Here is a 16480-nt window from a genome sequence, read left to right on the forward strand (position 1 = left end):
AATGCCCACATCTGATTTGGGCCCTCTTTTTTATTTTTGAGGTTCCAGTTTAAGTAAGTGATTAATTTCACATGCCAATCATTTAAAATAAAAAAGTCTTAACTCATTTATGGAACAATAGTTTTGTCTCTGACTACAAATTTAGCAGAGATAGCTTTTCTCTGCTTGTTTCAAAAAAGACATGTCTTTTACTATTATTGAGGCAAATTTTATGCAAGGCAAATTAGCCTATGTAAATAAAAAAAAAAAATCACCAGTTATTAGAAAACTCACTAAAATCTGAAGATGGGCTCTCTGTAGGCTGGATGTATAGTGTACCTGTTCCAATCTGTGGTTAGGGAATTCTGCATCTGGTGCTCCTGGCTACTTTGAAAGACAAATCAATAATATGGGGAAATCAAGGTTTGTACTCTGGAGGTAGAGGCTATCCAACTGCTTGAAGATAAAGTCTTTGACCTCAAGCTGTGGTGCAGTCAACATGCAGGAGGGAAGGGATACCATCCAAAGAGACCCTGACAAACTTGAAAGGTGGAACCATCCAAACCTCATGGAGTTCAACAAGGTGAAATGCAAGGTCCTGCTCAGGGGTCAGGGCAATCCCAAGCACAGCTACAGGCTGAGCAGAGAATGGATTGAGAGCAGCCCTGGGAAGGACTTGGTGTATTGGTGGATAAGAAGCTCAACATCAATGCACGCTTGCAACCCAGGAAGCCAACCATGTCCCGGGCCACATCAAAACCAGTGTGACCAGCAGGTCAAGGGAGGTGATTCTGCCCCACTACTCTGCTCTTGTGAGACCCCACCTGGAATACTGTGTCCAGCTCTGGTGCCCCAAACATACCAAGGACATGGAACTGTTTGAGCGGGTCCAGAGGAGGGCTACAAAGATGATCAGAGGGCTGGAGCACCTCTTCTGTGAAGACAGGCTGAGAGTCGGGCTTGTTCAGCCTGAAGAGAAGGCTTTGAGGTCACCTTATTGCAGCCTTTCAGTACCTAAAGGAGAACTACAGGAAAGATGGAGAGGGAATGTCCTATCAGTGATAGGACAAGGGGTAATGGGTTTAAACTGACAGAGGGTTGATTTAGATTAGATACAACAATGAAATTCTTGCTGGTGAGGGTGGTGAGGCACTGGCATAGGTTGCCCAGAGAAGCTGTGACTGCCCTCTCCCTGCCAGTGTTCAAGGTCAGGCTGGATGGGGCTTTGGGCAACCTATTCTGGTGGAGGGTGTCCCTGCCTGTGTCAGGGAGGTTGGAACTAGGTGGTCTTTGAGGTCCCTTCTAACCCAAACTGTTCTACAGTTCTATTTATGGGAAGCCAAAGACCAACGTGAAATCAAGTGTTGCAGAAATGTGTTCAGTATAATTAATACCAGCTATAATTGAGATAGCTGTACAATTGAGACTATATGCTCATCTACTGAAATGTCTTTCTAAAGGTCACTGCAGTCAGTTTACCACATAATGATCTCTGCAATCCCCTGCCATTTGAACCTTGTACCCTTATATTAGTAAAAGTGGAAGTTAATTCAGATATTTTAGCAAGCTACATTACTATATCCTATTTGAACAAATTTTACTAAAGTTTAAGGACATGTTTCATGCCTAATTGGATCAGTTTCAAGCAGAGAGAAGCCCAGGGTCCTGTGACAAAAAGGAAAAATTGTCATTAAATAAAGAAAAAAAAAAGGAAAAATAAAAGCCCACAAAAGAATTGCATCTTTTATTCCAGGAACAAATTTGCTTTTCTCGTGGAAGAAAAAAGGACTTTTCTGTAGATCACAAGACTGATAGCAGCACTACTGCACTTTACCAGGTTAACTGTCCCAAGCCAGGTAAGGAACAGGTAAAATGACCTCACTTGAGCTCTGATCTGTCAATGGAACAGCAGATTGATCAGTCTTTACGTGAAAGGAAACAGCTTTTTAGAATTTATTTGAGACAAATCTTATATTCATCTACTTGCATTCAATTAGACTCCCCACTGAAACCTGTATTTTTCCCTTACTAGAGACAGGGTAACCATATTGCTTAATTGCCTGTTACAGTTCCCTCACATTAAGTAGGAGCAGTTACAGCAGTCCAACATTCTGTCTTCATTTACAATTTGATTGTAAGTTTGCTTGCTAGATCTGCTACTTTCTATACACAAGCCTTTTCATCCTTTCTAGACCTTGGAGAGAAGCTGAATGATTTTGAATTCCCTTTCTCTGCTTTTTGCTGTCAGCCAGAGAAGTCAAAGGAACATAATGTCCTTTAAGTGTTTTTTACAGTTGGATGGGTTTTTTTTTTTTTACATTTCAGAAGTGTCCAAATGAAATTTAATTGAAATGTTGTACAGCCAATTCAGATTCATGCAGACATGGGAAATTCCAGCTTGAGGAGGAGGAGCTATAAATGAGTAAGAGCTGCAAGATGGGGAGTTCATCGGTTTTCACAGATATGCCTACGAGACTGTAATGTTACAAGCCAACAGGTAGCACTACCTCATAGCTAAGGAACGTGCATTTACCTCCTTTAGCGTTATAATGAACAATATTCTGACATTGCTATTTTGCTTGGACTAGAAGGACCATAACTAAAGCTGTGCTCATGGAAGTCCTGGCCCACAGAATTTCAGCAATTTGTGCTCTTACTGCTTTCCTCTCACGCGGAGCTGCTCTAAGTTGCCTCACCAACTACATCCAATTCAGTTCAGAGTTAACTGGGTAACCAATAGTGGGCTTCCCTGGCAGAACAGGAATGACTTCAACCATCTGTGCACTTAGAATTTGATCACAGGCCTATATTGTTGAGAAGTTACTAAAGACAAAGCTGAAACGTGCATTAGATGGAGGAGTATACATTTAAATGTGACACCGCTATAAAAGAGATTAAATGCAAATAGTTATCAGTAGATCTATTAACCACAGAATATAATTTTTAAAAGAGTAGGTACAGGCCTGTCTTGAACAGCTTGAAATTTTACTTCATCATTAAATCACCTGTCAATTACATGAAACATTCTGAAAAGCTTAAAACACAAGCTTTTTGGGTATTTCCCATGTAAATTCTTCTCTCCCAAAGTGCCCATAGCATGCTGTTTTTTGATAGATTGGCTTCTTCAAATCCAGATCCCTTAATGAAAAAGAAAAACAAAAACAAGTCTTAACTCTACTGCAGCATATATTATGATTTAGACACATCAGAGGGATAATCAATATTATCCCTGGAAGAAAGACAGTAAAACCTATGTGTTGGTTTCCTTGCCTTTTCCAGCACGAAAGGTATTGAGATGATGGTGTCAATTTTAAAACAACTAGAACAGACAGCTTTCTTCAACCATGTCAGAAGTGTTAAGTATGCAGTTAGGCTTTATAAAGCATTACAATGCAGAAACATTACAACTGGAATATAACTGTTCAAGCATCAGTGTGTAATTGCAAGGGTAATAGAGCGTATTTTCTAATGTTACTGTGCCAGAGAAGGCAATGATGATCTCAAAAGAAGCAGTAAAGATTATGATCTAGTAGACTGAGTAACTATGGAGGTTTAACTGTTTATATAGACGCACAAAGCCACTATTTAGAATAAGGCTTAACACTGATTATGGCCAGATAAATAATGGAGATGCAAGTCAGGATTACTGCTTTTTAGCCTTCATAATATAGCGAATTTCACCTATGCTAAAAGGTTATCCACAGGTATCCAAAGGGAAAATTCTCTTCATTTCATGAAAGGTCTGAAACATTTTCTGCTTCTTGTGCTTTGTTCTATTTGGTATTATGTTGTTTAATTACCTTTGAAAGCACATTTGAAAGTAATGATTTACATTGTAAGCTGCTAGAGAGAAAATTGGTGGAGGAATGGCAAAGTAAGGAAAGAAACACAAATACAAACGAGATAATGGATGTGTTTCAGATGGTGAAAAGATTACACATTTTTGCACTTAGGGGGATGTTTGTCATATAGAGCAGCTAAATCTTGTTTCAGGCAATATTTTGTACAACATGATCACATGTTCCAGTGACTACTACAGACATTTTCGCCTTCACACTAATACAAAAGCCATCGAAACATAAGTGCTGACTAAACAAAAAGTAAGACATCATTAAGTACTTTGGTGCACAGTTGATCAGAATGGATAGCCAGCATTATTTACAAGATTTTAAAAATTGTGAGGTGATGCTTAGGAAGGAAATATTCACTAAAGATTACTCACATGTTTGCCTGCTTTCTTCCCTTCTCACTACCTTCACCACTACCGGGGCTATAATAAGGTATTTTAAAAACACAGCATATTTGAGCCCACCAAATCAAGGCAGGCATCTGGGAGCCAGCACACAACTTACTGATTGTGATGAACTGCCATAATGACAAGAGCAAAGAACAGTTTTGATTATACTGGTGAACTGGTAACACTTCGAAATCATTCCCGAGCAACAGGAGTTGCCATAACGCCTTGCATTGTCTCAGACTGTTAGAAACACCTCATCTCTACTCTCAGCATATAAAACCAGGAAGCATTCTGAAGAAGTGTGAATGGCTGGCCAAGCCAGCAAAATGCTGATATAACTTGTCAGAATGTGCTTCCTTTCTTAAGGGAAAAAATAGACAAAAGAGACTTCCTTTTCACTAATACATTGACATTTCACCCCTCAGAGTCAAATACACTCAAGATTCATCTGGAATATAGAGACTACAATGATGTTAACAGCTCTGGATTTAAAAGATAAGCAAATAGTGAAAAAAAATTCCCTCAAATAATGAGATTGTTAATATGTACGTTTTAGCATTTTAGAACCGAGGTTTTAAAACTTGAATTGCTCAAAGTGACAAAGAGGTTTCTCTCCATGAAGCCAAGTTCTTGCTGGTATCTATCTCAGGCTTGAGCTCACTTGTCAATTTCAAAGAACTTAAGGGGTGAACTCAGGGTCGCTGCTCCCTTAAAAGAGGAAAGATATAGTGTTTCTTTCCCTTATTTGCATATTTCATTAAACTTTTAACAAGTCCAGCCTGTCAAGTTAGATGAAAATCAGCCCAGATTTTTAAACCTTCTTCAGGACTGAGAAGATGAGCCTGTACCACTAGGTCTTAGGCAGCTGTACTACAAAACGGGCAAGAAGCTCTACTTCTTGAAAGTTCATTTGAGTTAGATTCATTTGAGTTAGAAAGGGAGAAGGACAAATGCTAGGGTCAAATTACAGCTCCCTAGAATGTAAGTGGGCAATTGCTGATAAGGACAGGTCTGATCTATTTCTCTGCAGCCCTTTCTTCTCTCAAGAAAAGGGTAATTGCCATGCTTCTTCAAGTGTAAAGATTGTGTCGGTCTAAAAGACCTGGTTTTTCAGGTCCAGAAATATTCCAGGAGGGAAGGTGGCTGCTGGAGGCAATGTGAGTAGGTTCAGGTTTTCTTGTCCTCTCTGACTGCATAGTAGCCTCACTGATGCTCCTGAATTGATCACAACTGAATTTTCACTTCAAGAAAGCTCATCTCATGGCAAGATTTTTATTCTTGCTCTGTTTTTAAAATGTCTGTGATATTTCAGTGGCTTAAGAGAACATTTAAGAAAGCTGGATTCCTTTTTGATTAACTTTAATTGACTTCAATCAGGCTGCACAAGACTGCATGACAACTAGAGACAGACTGTCCTTGTTCAGTTTTCTTGAAGCAGGATGCTGGTTACATTCACACCTCATGAAGAAGTTGGTCACTTGCAGGTGCTCTTTTCTCTCTGGACTAATGCCTGATATCCTCAGAACAGCAACAGCAAGTGCCATACTGTCACTATTGTGGTAGTGTGTCACTCTGCTTCTGTGCATGGGCAAGATGGAATTACAGCCCATAATATCCTGCTCACTTCAGTCACATCGTTCGTGAAGTGAGAGCACCGGAACCTTTCCATGCAGAACCCTTCCATCTTGAACCCAACCACTGAAGGCGGGGAAGCCATACTTACCCCAGAACTCATTTCAGAAAGAGCCAGTATTTCTGGTGGCTTCCAGATTGGGGCCCTGACACACTCTGTAAACAGACTGGCAAACCTAACTACCTTCTAATTCTACTTTACCAAGCACACTACACACTACCACCTACCTAATGAACTGCAGTGTAGCACACTGCCAGGGTCACTCTGAGAGACAGAACAAGGTATCCTTTAGACTGGTCTTATTCAGCATGCTTTGTGCCCACATTTAGGAATTGGTGCTTGTATGTTGTACTGGGGGCATGGGTGAGGGATGAGCAGAAATTACCACACTTACAGATGCGTCATGCAGGTAATTTTCATGAGGTTAGGAGCCAGACACTTTCACATTAAACTGGTACCAAAAGCATTACAAATATTATTCCCTTCAGTAAATACTACCAGCACACAAACCTTATGATAGCTCCAAGGCGTAGATCAAAGTTTTTCTGCACAATCTCAAGCAGTTCTTCTTCAGATCTGTCTGATGTTCCATAATGAAACACTGAGATAGCCAGAGGATGACTCAGACCAATAGCATATGATAGCTGTGAAACACATGCATACCACCCAAACACTGTTAAAACAGTCCTTCTTACTTTTTAAGATAAAAGAAAGGCTTATCTTAAGTATCAGTGAAATATTTTATGCACATCATTTCTGCTTAAAGAAAGCTAGGGCATATGTTTTTGGGTTTTGTCTTTTAGACTAGAAAATAATGTTTTCTTCAGAGAATGCTCAGCCTGCTTAAATATCAGACCTAAGTGACATCCCTCAAAAGCACCTTAGATTCTGCCATTCTGCATCCTTCAGCCTCAGCTAGACACAAAGATTTCATGCCTTTCAGAATGGAGACTCTAAGATCTACAAATATTTCTGGGTTGGTTTTTTTTTTATGAGGCAAAGAAAAGATTATCTAGGACAACATGAGAAAAAGCTCCATGTTCCTAAAGTACTCACAGACCTGTTTTCCCAGAGTGAGTTATTTCCATGCATTCCCTGGAACCCCATCCAGTATTTCCATGTACTTTCTAAAACACAGGTATCAGAAAGTAAATAGAGTAATGCAGGAAGTATTCCCTGTAATTTCACTTCATTCAAAAGAGGACAGAGGTGCTCTACAGCTCCTTTTCTGACATCCAAGAATTGGATGTCAGAAATTGCCAACCTCAGGGGAGGCTGACACATAACACACAGACATTAATGGCCTAAAAAGACTTCTCTATTTCCACTTGATACATTTTTCCTTTTGTTCATCTTCAATCCAGCCTTCTATATCTTGACAGGACATTTGCTTTTCTGCTCTTCCATCCTCCTCTCTCCTCCCATCTTACCTTCATTGCGAATATCTGACATCTCCATAGTTTGCTGTTAAACAAATTCAGTCTTGCCTCATCTAGAGTAAGGCCCAGGTGTTTAAGGAGGGTCTCTGGGAATTACTGGAATAACAACAGCCCCACCTAACTCAAGAATTATGACAGTGATGTATGTGTTCAAAAATGCCACTCAAAATGTGCAAAGAAATCAGAGGTTTGTTCTGCCCCATCAGGGAAAAAAAAAATAAAAATCAACAGTTTGGTAGCCACCACCATTTGTGCTTTCCCAATCTCCCTTTTCCTTGACTAACTCCAAACTTTAATCTGGTATCAAACATGTGCACTTCAAAAACAAAGGGTCTTTTTCCCAATTGGGATGTCTGGATACAATGTCATTGATCATAGCCACATCCAATGGGTCGCTCCTCTGATCTCTGGAGAAACTAGAAAGTTTTAAAAATACACTTGTGCAGCAAAACATCAGGCAGATCACTCCTACCTTTTAATGCAGCATTTTATTGCACCTCTTTTGATTTCATAGACTTAGTAAACCCAAAAGGTGTGGGCAAGGAAGTGTATTTCCTTGAAGCATATAATAATGATAAAATTTCTTTGTTTTAAACTCTCAAAAACAACTGAATCTTGTTTTTAGCATGCCTCAAACCATAGTAGTAAACCAGGACAACACAGTAGATATCTTATGGTAGCTTTAAGATAATTTCAAGTACAGTTTTAAATGGTTTAAGTTACAACTTATATGACCATATGGTACAGCAGGTTGCACAACTATGTCTAGACACTGCTAATGTAACTGTCTGTGGTGTGCTGTCCAGCTCAGGTTGGAGTGCTGGCTGGGCATGCAGAGGATCATTAGAGCACCTAGTGATCACTAGTGAAGGCACAGGTGATGCAAACAAGTATCTAGACCAGGGATGGCACGAGTTAGGAAAAAGAATTACTGAGAACAGAGTCCTTTTTTAAGGACCATCCTGGCCTGTGTCTTTGTCTTCCCTCATAGGGTTTCTTAATAATGCAGGCCCAAGAGGGATTTCCTGCAGTCCCATTCTACTGTGAGAAATGCTTTTCTGCAACTTGAGCCGGGCTGTGGTGGTAGGATACATTCAGAGGGGCTGGCCTCCCATGAGACAGCATTTCTGCTACGATATTTTACTTTCACAGTTGCTCTTACCTGGATTAAAACTCTTCTACAGAGACCAGCTTTGACCAGAGATTTTGCAATCCAGCGAGCTGCATATGCTGCAGAACGATCAACTTTGGAGGGATCTTTTCCAGAGAAAGCACCTCCACCATGGGCTCCCCAGCCTCCATAGGTATCCACAATGATTTTCCTGCCAGTCAGTCCAGCATCACTCTGCAGGACAAACAGTTGAACAAATGCATGAGACACAACAGTTTTACCCAACCCCATACCAGGTTCTTTGGTACAGCTTCATTTTGTACTAGCTGCATGGAGGACTTGTTGCTCAGAGTGTTTGCCTTCACATGCAACTGCTTAATGAGTGAGGTCTACATTTCAGAGATACACTAAGGCACTGTGCTGCAGTCACTTTTGAAGGCTGTTAAGAGCGCGGTACAACAGTAAACATCAGAGAAAGGTGTGCTCCCTTCAAGTCAGCAATCATGGAATACTGTCCCTGGATTACTGGCCAAGACTTCTCTCAGTAAAACTTGGTGGAGGCCAAAAATTTAGAGAGACAAAATCCCTCCGGAAAAGCAGATAGCATATGACCTAAAAGGTTAACAAACTTCACTTTGATACAGAAACTAAAGGGGAAGCAGGGACTTCACATTGCTGCAGCTTCATGCTGCCAGCACAAGAATACTGAGAAATTCTAGCTGATTTCACCTTAATTGTCCACTAAGTGGCACAAGGAACACTTGGTACTACTCCTCATTCTTCTGTCTGCCTGCCTATGCCCCCATGTAATGAAGTCCCACTTTCTTGCATGGAATTTTATCTGCCTCCTGCAACTTGCTGAGCTGATCCAATTTGTTCAGTCATCAGAGATTTACTGCCATTCTGTCAGACTAGCAAAACTGGTGACTGCAAGCTGATAAATGAACTCCAGAGCACTGAGAAACTCCATCCTGAAGGAGGATACACTGCATTAATCCACAAATTCTAAACCCCAAAATCAGTAACACTGGAGTAAAGTTGACATTCATTTCTCAATGAAAGTGGTGTCCCTACATCATCCCAGTGCGACTGTAAGCACACCTTGTTGTTGTAACCTTTCACTGAAATCTTTATACAACTTTTTTTTTTTTTTACAAAACTAGACAGTTGTGTATAAGAATTTTCTTTACAGTTTCATAGGAATGACCTGCTTACCTAGTACCAGCACCTGGAAAGCAGAATACACATTAAATTCTAATGATTATTGAGACTGGCGTTGTTTAACCTGGCAAGCTGCTAAAGCAACAACACAGCTGTTTCCTCACTTCCCCCCACAGTGGAATGAGGGAGAGAATAAAAACAATTTTTACATCTCATGGGTTGAAATAAAGGCAGTTCAATAGGGCAGAAAAGGGAAGTAATAATAACAACAACATGAACAACAACAACAGCAACAACATGCTGTATAATATAATAATAATATAACAATGATAAAATAATACACAAAATAAGTGATGCAAAGCACAATTGCTCACCTCCTGAAATAATGCTCAGCTAGTTCTTCAGCCATCCCACATCCCATCCCACTCCTCAGTTATATGCTGAGCATGACATTGTATGGTTCAGAATGTCCCTTTGGTCAGTTTGGTCACTTGTCCTGGCTGTGTCCACTCCCAGCTTCCTGGGTACCCTCCACCTTCTCACTGACCAGTATGAGAAGCTGAATAGTCCCTGACTGCTTGGCAACAACTAAAAACATCAGTGTGTAATCAACATTATTCTTGTCCTAAATCCAAAACACAGCACAATACCAGCTGGTAGGAAAACAACTATCCCTGCCAAAACCACAGGGCAGACACTTAACACATTAAGGTCCCTTGAAATTTATACAGCTTTCTGAATAACTCCATTGTAGAAGATTAGACCTGTAGCTATTTCTGGGTCCAATTCTTACTGTGAAAGTGAAGAGAAACTTCCAGTTACGCATTTTAGTGTATAACTTTAAGGCTGGTTTTTGGTCATTTAAAATACTTTCTGTGAGAAAGACAAAACTCCAAGGATTCCTACATTTGGTCCTCCAAGCAGGTACAGCTTCAGTTTAGATACCAGCTGTCCAGTAGGAAAACTCCAACATAAATGACTGAAGCTTCCTCAAAAATATGTAGACTTTCTTGGTTAAAGGCATACCAGTTTGTTGTACTTTTGTTCAATGGAATGTATTTGTTCAATAGAAGCATGTGGCAAAATAGAATCCAAGTCTGTTTAGGCTGTCCTCTTTCAAGGTACCATACCTTAGGACCACCTTCTACAAACTTTTCGCTGGGAAGGAGATGATAAATTGTGCCCTCATCAAGATACTTCTCTGGAATTACTTCTTTAACAACCTTCTCCATTAGTTCCTTCTGTATTTGTTGTAGAGGTATGTCTGGGGCATGATGTACTGAAATTACAACTGTGTGCACTCTGATGGGCTCCACTGCACCATTGCTCTCCTTGTATTCCATTGTGACCTAGGGAGAAAAAAAAAGCACAGTGAACACTCAAGGCCATGAGCACCAGTTTGAAAAATTAAAATGAACCTCACTTTTCTGCAGCAAAAATTATATAGATGAAGGGAAATGGGATGAAAAAGTATGGATAAAAATACAGAGAGTACTGAAACACCACTACCAAAAGAGTTGGCTAAAGGATATTACATTTATCAGCACAGATATAAGCAATATAACAAGAAGAAAGCTGCAGAAGCCTAGTGCTTTACTGGCAGATGTTAAAATTATTCCCAGGTTGGCATGTTAACATAACTCCAAGTAGTTAAACACCAAAGTAAAGCCAAAATAGCTTTTGGAAGACCGTGATAAAATGAGCAACTGTAGATCATGGTGTGATGGGCTGTTTCCTTTGCTACCTGTTGCATGACTTTTATGTACATGCACATGTATACTGGCATTTCTCCAAATTTACTATTGGCTTTCTTACAGACTTAGAAGACCTCTCTACATTCTCATCCTTCAAAAATGCTTGGATAGACAAATCATAAAGAAAACAGTCTTTTCACTTATTCTGTGTACTGCTAGCAAAAGGTTGGGAGACAATCCATGTTACACTGCAACAACTGCAGCAGTATAACTTGGTGCAGCTCATCCTCACTAAGCAACAGAAATTAAGACTAAAACACCTTGTTGTCTTGGGAATCATGTACATATAGCTTCCCTTTCCTCTCCTGGAAACAGTCTGGAACATAGAGAATTTACAGCTTTGAGACTGCCACTCTTACAGTAGGCTCAGTGACTCACCCACTCAGCTCTGCAACACAGCTGTCAGTGGCTCTGACCACTCATCAGATATACTATATATGAGGTTTTAATCTACAACAGCCTTGTTCTAACTAAGAAACCATTGCACTGTTCCCATTCACACTTCTGGAATGCTGATACTTATTCAGAAAAAACAAACAGCTGATTGTCACTAATTTGTTAATCTCCAGGGGGAAAGCTGCAAAATACAAGTGTTTTTTAGAAGAAGCCTGCTCAAACACTGATAGAACAGTTTAAACTGACCATGTGCACTATATACAAATGCACTATATGAAACTCCCTGCACCTGGGAACATGAAGATGACAGTACCATTTTAGCAAACATGAATTGTGATTTAGTAGCAGACAGGGTAAATTATTTTTGTTGTATATTCATTTCTGTTGTTTCTCATCCTTACAGATTATGCATCTGTGTTACAAACCTGTGTTTTCCCATCTGGTCTAACCCAGGGCCACGTTCCATTCCGTTCCAGAGCCTTTATTCTTGCAGTCAGTTTGTGTGCCAGGAGGACTGTTAAGGGCATACATTCTTCAGTTTCGTCAGTGGCATAGCCAAACATCAAACCCTGTATTGAGAAAGAGGGAACTGCATTGAAAAAGTAGTAAGCCTCTCATTTCCATCTTCTCTTTCCATTACCACCCCAGTCTTTGCCACATAGTACTTGAAAACCACACAAGGCTAGAAAGCAACAGCAGCAACATGTAGGGTGAATACTCTTCTGCATGCACAAGAATCAGAGCCACAGCAGGGACTGGTTCTCAAGAATGATTCTTCCTCAAGCTTCTCTAAGAATCCACTGCAAAGGTCTAATAGAAAATAAAAGCTCATAAAGACTGCTCAGTCTTCTCCCCACACATGACAACTAAGATAACAGAACATTTGATGCCTAAGAATAAAAACAGGGGACTCAAAGGCCAGAAACTGACGGCTATTGATGGAGATATGTATACCTTAATTTTAGCTCTATCCAGTAAGACCACTGGATATGGGAAAAGTTACTGCAAATAGTAGAGGCTGCATTGCTTTTCTGCACTACTGGTGATTGAGAGAGTGGACAGTGTTCAGCTGTGGATTCTTACACTTCTCTCAACAGCCTTTAAGGAAAGGCTTTGGTCCAACACAATTTTAACTGCTTGTGGATAAATTGAGTAAGTGCCTGGAATTAAGTCCCATTACCTGATCCCCTGCTCCAATGTCATCGTCACTCTTGCCCTGGGAGACCGCATCCTTGATCTCTTTACACTGTTGTTCTAAAGCCACTAAAACTGTGCAAGTCTTGTAGTCCAGTCCTAGTGATGGGAGTTTTGTAAAATTAGGTTATACATTCTTGAGAGTTCACAAATTGGTAGACAAGCTTTTAGGGATTATTTAGTAAAACTTTTAAAACTATAATCACGTAAACTTCCAAAGGTTTTGTACTGCTAATAGAAGCAGACAATCGGGATGTTTATATAACCGTGTCGGTATGTGAGCACCTTAGCAGTATTAGTTGAAACTTGAGCTCTTGAAACTGAGGGGATAAGTATAATCTACAAGCTACTCCACCAAAGCTTGTTACATTGCTTATGATGACTGGAGTTCAAACCATTTAGGTATTAAAGCTGGGAGAGGAGAATGGAAGATGTTACCAAAAGTTTTTCTTGCAGTAGGTTCAATAAAATTAAAGAAAAAAAATTATAGGAAGATTGAAAGGCAGTAGTAACATAAGGGGTTCAACAGCTGAAAGGAAGCTACTTTGGGAAATACATTAAGAATACATAAAGAATCTCCTTGAGTGTGAACTTCAAATTTCATTGGCATATGTACCCAAAGGACAAGAAACATTAGTGTTAAAGCTTTCTCTGTAGAAACCTGCAGATGTAACCACCTTCTGACATTTGTGCAAATACTACTTCAGCATCAGAGAAGCAAGAGGTACCTGGCACCATAAAGAATAAGTCTTTTTCAAGTATTCCAACTTAAAATAGCTCCTTCAGTACCAAGCAGTAAAAAACGCCTGTCAACATCTGTGCAGTTTTCCCTTAGGCTTAGATACAAATTTAATTTTATTTTCTGGAAGATCATAAAAACATAAATTTGCTCACCCACAGAACAGACCCCAGAATGAACAGATGAAGGGTCTCACTCACCTTTGGAAGAGTCATCATACCCTATCCTCTTAAGGGTCTTTCTTACGATTTGTTGGTAATCTACTATAGCTCGAGATGTGATCTCTCCACAAAGCAAAATCATTCCAGTTTTTGCTACACACTCTGCAAGAAAAAGATAAACCATCAGAATTTCACTGCTACTACTTTACAGTTAAACAGGGAGATCCTGAAGATCATTCTATGAACAAAGATTTACTCAGAGGAAACTTTGTGTAAAGCTCTAGCATAGATATGGGTCTGTTTGCAACCACTGTTCAGCTGTTATAAACATTAAAATGCCTGCATGTGGGGAGTTCATCTTACCCAGTTGTCCTACCTCCACAGTAGCCAGCAGCAAATGTCTAAAAGAACAGATCAAGTATACAATGCTATTTCTGCAAATACTTTCCTGGTCTCCAACAATTTCAGCTCAGGATCTTCCTGAAGCCAAAGGGACTTCATATATTAGCACATGGCATTACCAGTTTTTGGTAGATCTTTGTTACAGTAATTCACACAGTTAGCATCTAGGGCATCCTGGACCAAGAAGCAATTCAACTTCATCACAAATTTTGTGTAGAATCATTTCAACTTTTATTTCATTGTTTGTTTCAAGCATCCATTTGGCCTCCAAACTCTTCTGTTTTGTGTTAATACATATAGCAAACAATCATGAAAATTCACATCATTAGAACCTGTATAGCTCTATCTCATATCTAGTTAAATCCACTCTTTTCCAGAGTAAGGAGGCCTAGGCTATTCACTGTGTGCGGCTATGATCATATTCATTACCTTTTGGGGATGGGGAAAGAAAAACAGATTGCACACAGTATTCAAGAGAGGCAACCATGGATTTATATGACTTAATGCTGTTCTCAGTTCACTCTTTGTTCCTTTCCCAGCAAGCGTTAACTGTCAGCCTGGGTTTTTATTGCTACTGAGCACCAACCCTTTTCACAGAAATACATGCCTATTACAACCCCAGAATCTCTCTTCTGGGTGCTTGCAGTGAACTGCAAATGTTACTTTCTATATATGGGCATACAATTGCTCCCTTCCCCCTTGCATTAGCATACATTAGCTAAATTTCATCCAGCATTTACATTATGCAGTCATCATTTCATTTAAATAACTTTGTTTGATTTCAAGATTAAATATTGCAGGCAGAAATATGCTATAAAACTGCACACATAAAGATAATCAAGCTAGATTCAATTGGCATCCTAGTTTAGATATTCCAGACAAGCAGTTGAGAACCTGGTACAGGGCAAGCTTTCACTGTCTGCAAGAGGAACTGGCCTATACTGAACTATTAAGCTACACCCTAGCTGGCACGGTATCTCTGAATTACCCTGCGGACACAGTCAGAGTCCATAATAATACAGTAGCCCTAAATGTATAGAATACATCAACACCAGCCAGTTTTATCACCTCAGTGCATTGTATCCTGGTACCATTGTTTTCACTCCCCCGCTCTACTAACCAGATGTGCTCTTCCTGTCTGCTACACCCTAGCAGACCACCTACATATGTGAGGCATGTATGGTGCTGTGAATCCAGCACTGGAGGAAAAGACCTTATATTACAGATGTGTCAAGGTTTTATCCCAGGCAGCAGCTAAGCTCCACATAGCCACTTGTTCACACCCCCTGGGCAGGATGGGGAAGAGAATCAGAAGATGGCAAGTGAGAAAACTTGTGGGTTGAGATAAAGAAAGTTTAATAAGTAAAGCAAAAAGAATTTATTCACAGCTTCCCATGGGCAAGCAGGTGTTCAGCCATCTCCAGGAAAGCAGGGCTCCATCACATGTAACAGCTACTTAGGAAGACAAAAACCATTACTCTGAACACTGCCGCCGTCCCCTTCTCTGTCCCCATCCCCCAGTTATATACAGAGCATGACATCACATGGCATGGAATACCCCTTTGGTCAGGTGGGGTCAGCTGTCCTGGCTGTGTCCCTTCCCAACTCCTTGTGCACACCCAGCTACTCGCTGGTGGGGTGGGAAGCAGAAAAGGCCTTGGCACTGAGTAAGTGCTGCTCAGCAGTAACAAAAACATCCCCATGTTATCAATCAATGCTGTTTTCAGCACAAAACCAAGACACAGCCCCATATGGTTTTCTTCTTTCCTGCGAAGAAAATTATCTCGGCTGAGACCAGGACAAGGTGTGAGGCAGAGAAGAACATCTCTAAATTTTCCACTACAAAAAGGAGAAGCATCTCTGGAAGAACACAAAGTTGAAGAACTGGAGCTTAGAGAGATGAAAGAATAAGGCTGCAGTCACCACCAACAGGCCCTACAAACTCTCCAAGGCCCATTACAGCCAGCAAGGCTTGATGGTGATGCAAGACTTCATGGCACAATGATGCTTTTTTAGTATCACAATAAGAAAGATTCATCTTGCTACAATTCAGCCAAAAGAAGACACAGCTCAGGAGCTACAATTTACACCTACAGCTGCAACTTATAAGTGAGCCCAAACAACACCCTCATCTGCTCTACCCAAGAAAAAGGTACTATATAAGGTTTTGGGCTTTTCACTGGGGGTGGTTTATATATATATATAGTGTATATGGATATATAGGGTGGTATATCGATCATTATGTGTCTCTGTGTATATCTATATATCTGTGTT

At 40.2% G+C, this 16480-nt stretch overlaps 1 long non-coding RNA gene across 1 annotated transcript; it reads right to left on the minus strand.

Moving 5' to 3' along the window:
* Nucleotides 1-2710: 2710 nt before the first annotated feature.
* On the minus strand, nt 2711-10754 carry LOC311203850. The gene is made up of 4 exons (XR_014617985.1): nt 10691-10754; nt 8451-8633; nt 6360-6493; nt 2711-3117 (listed from the first exon to the last, which is right to left on the minus strand). It is a non-coding gene; the product is annotated as an uncharacterized lncRNA (long non-coding RNA).
* Nucleotides 10755-16480: the final 5726 nt, after the last annotated feature.

Source organism: Gallinula chloropus (assembly GCF_964237585.1).
Source record: "Gallinula chloropus genome assembly, chromosome: Z".
Lineage (NCBI taxonomy): Eukaryota > Metazoa > Chordata > Aves > Gruiformes > Rallidae > Gallinula > Gallinula chloropus.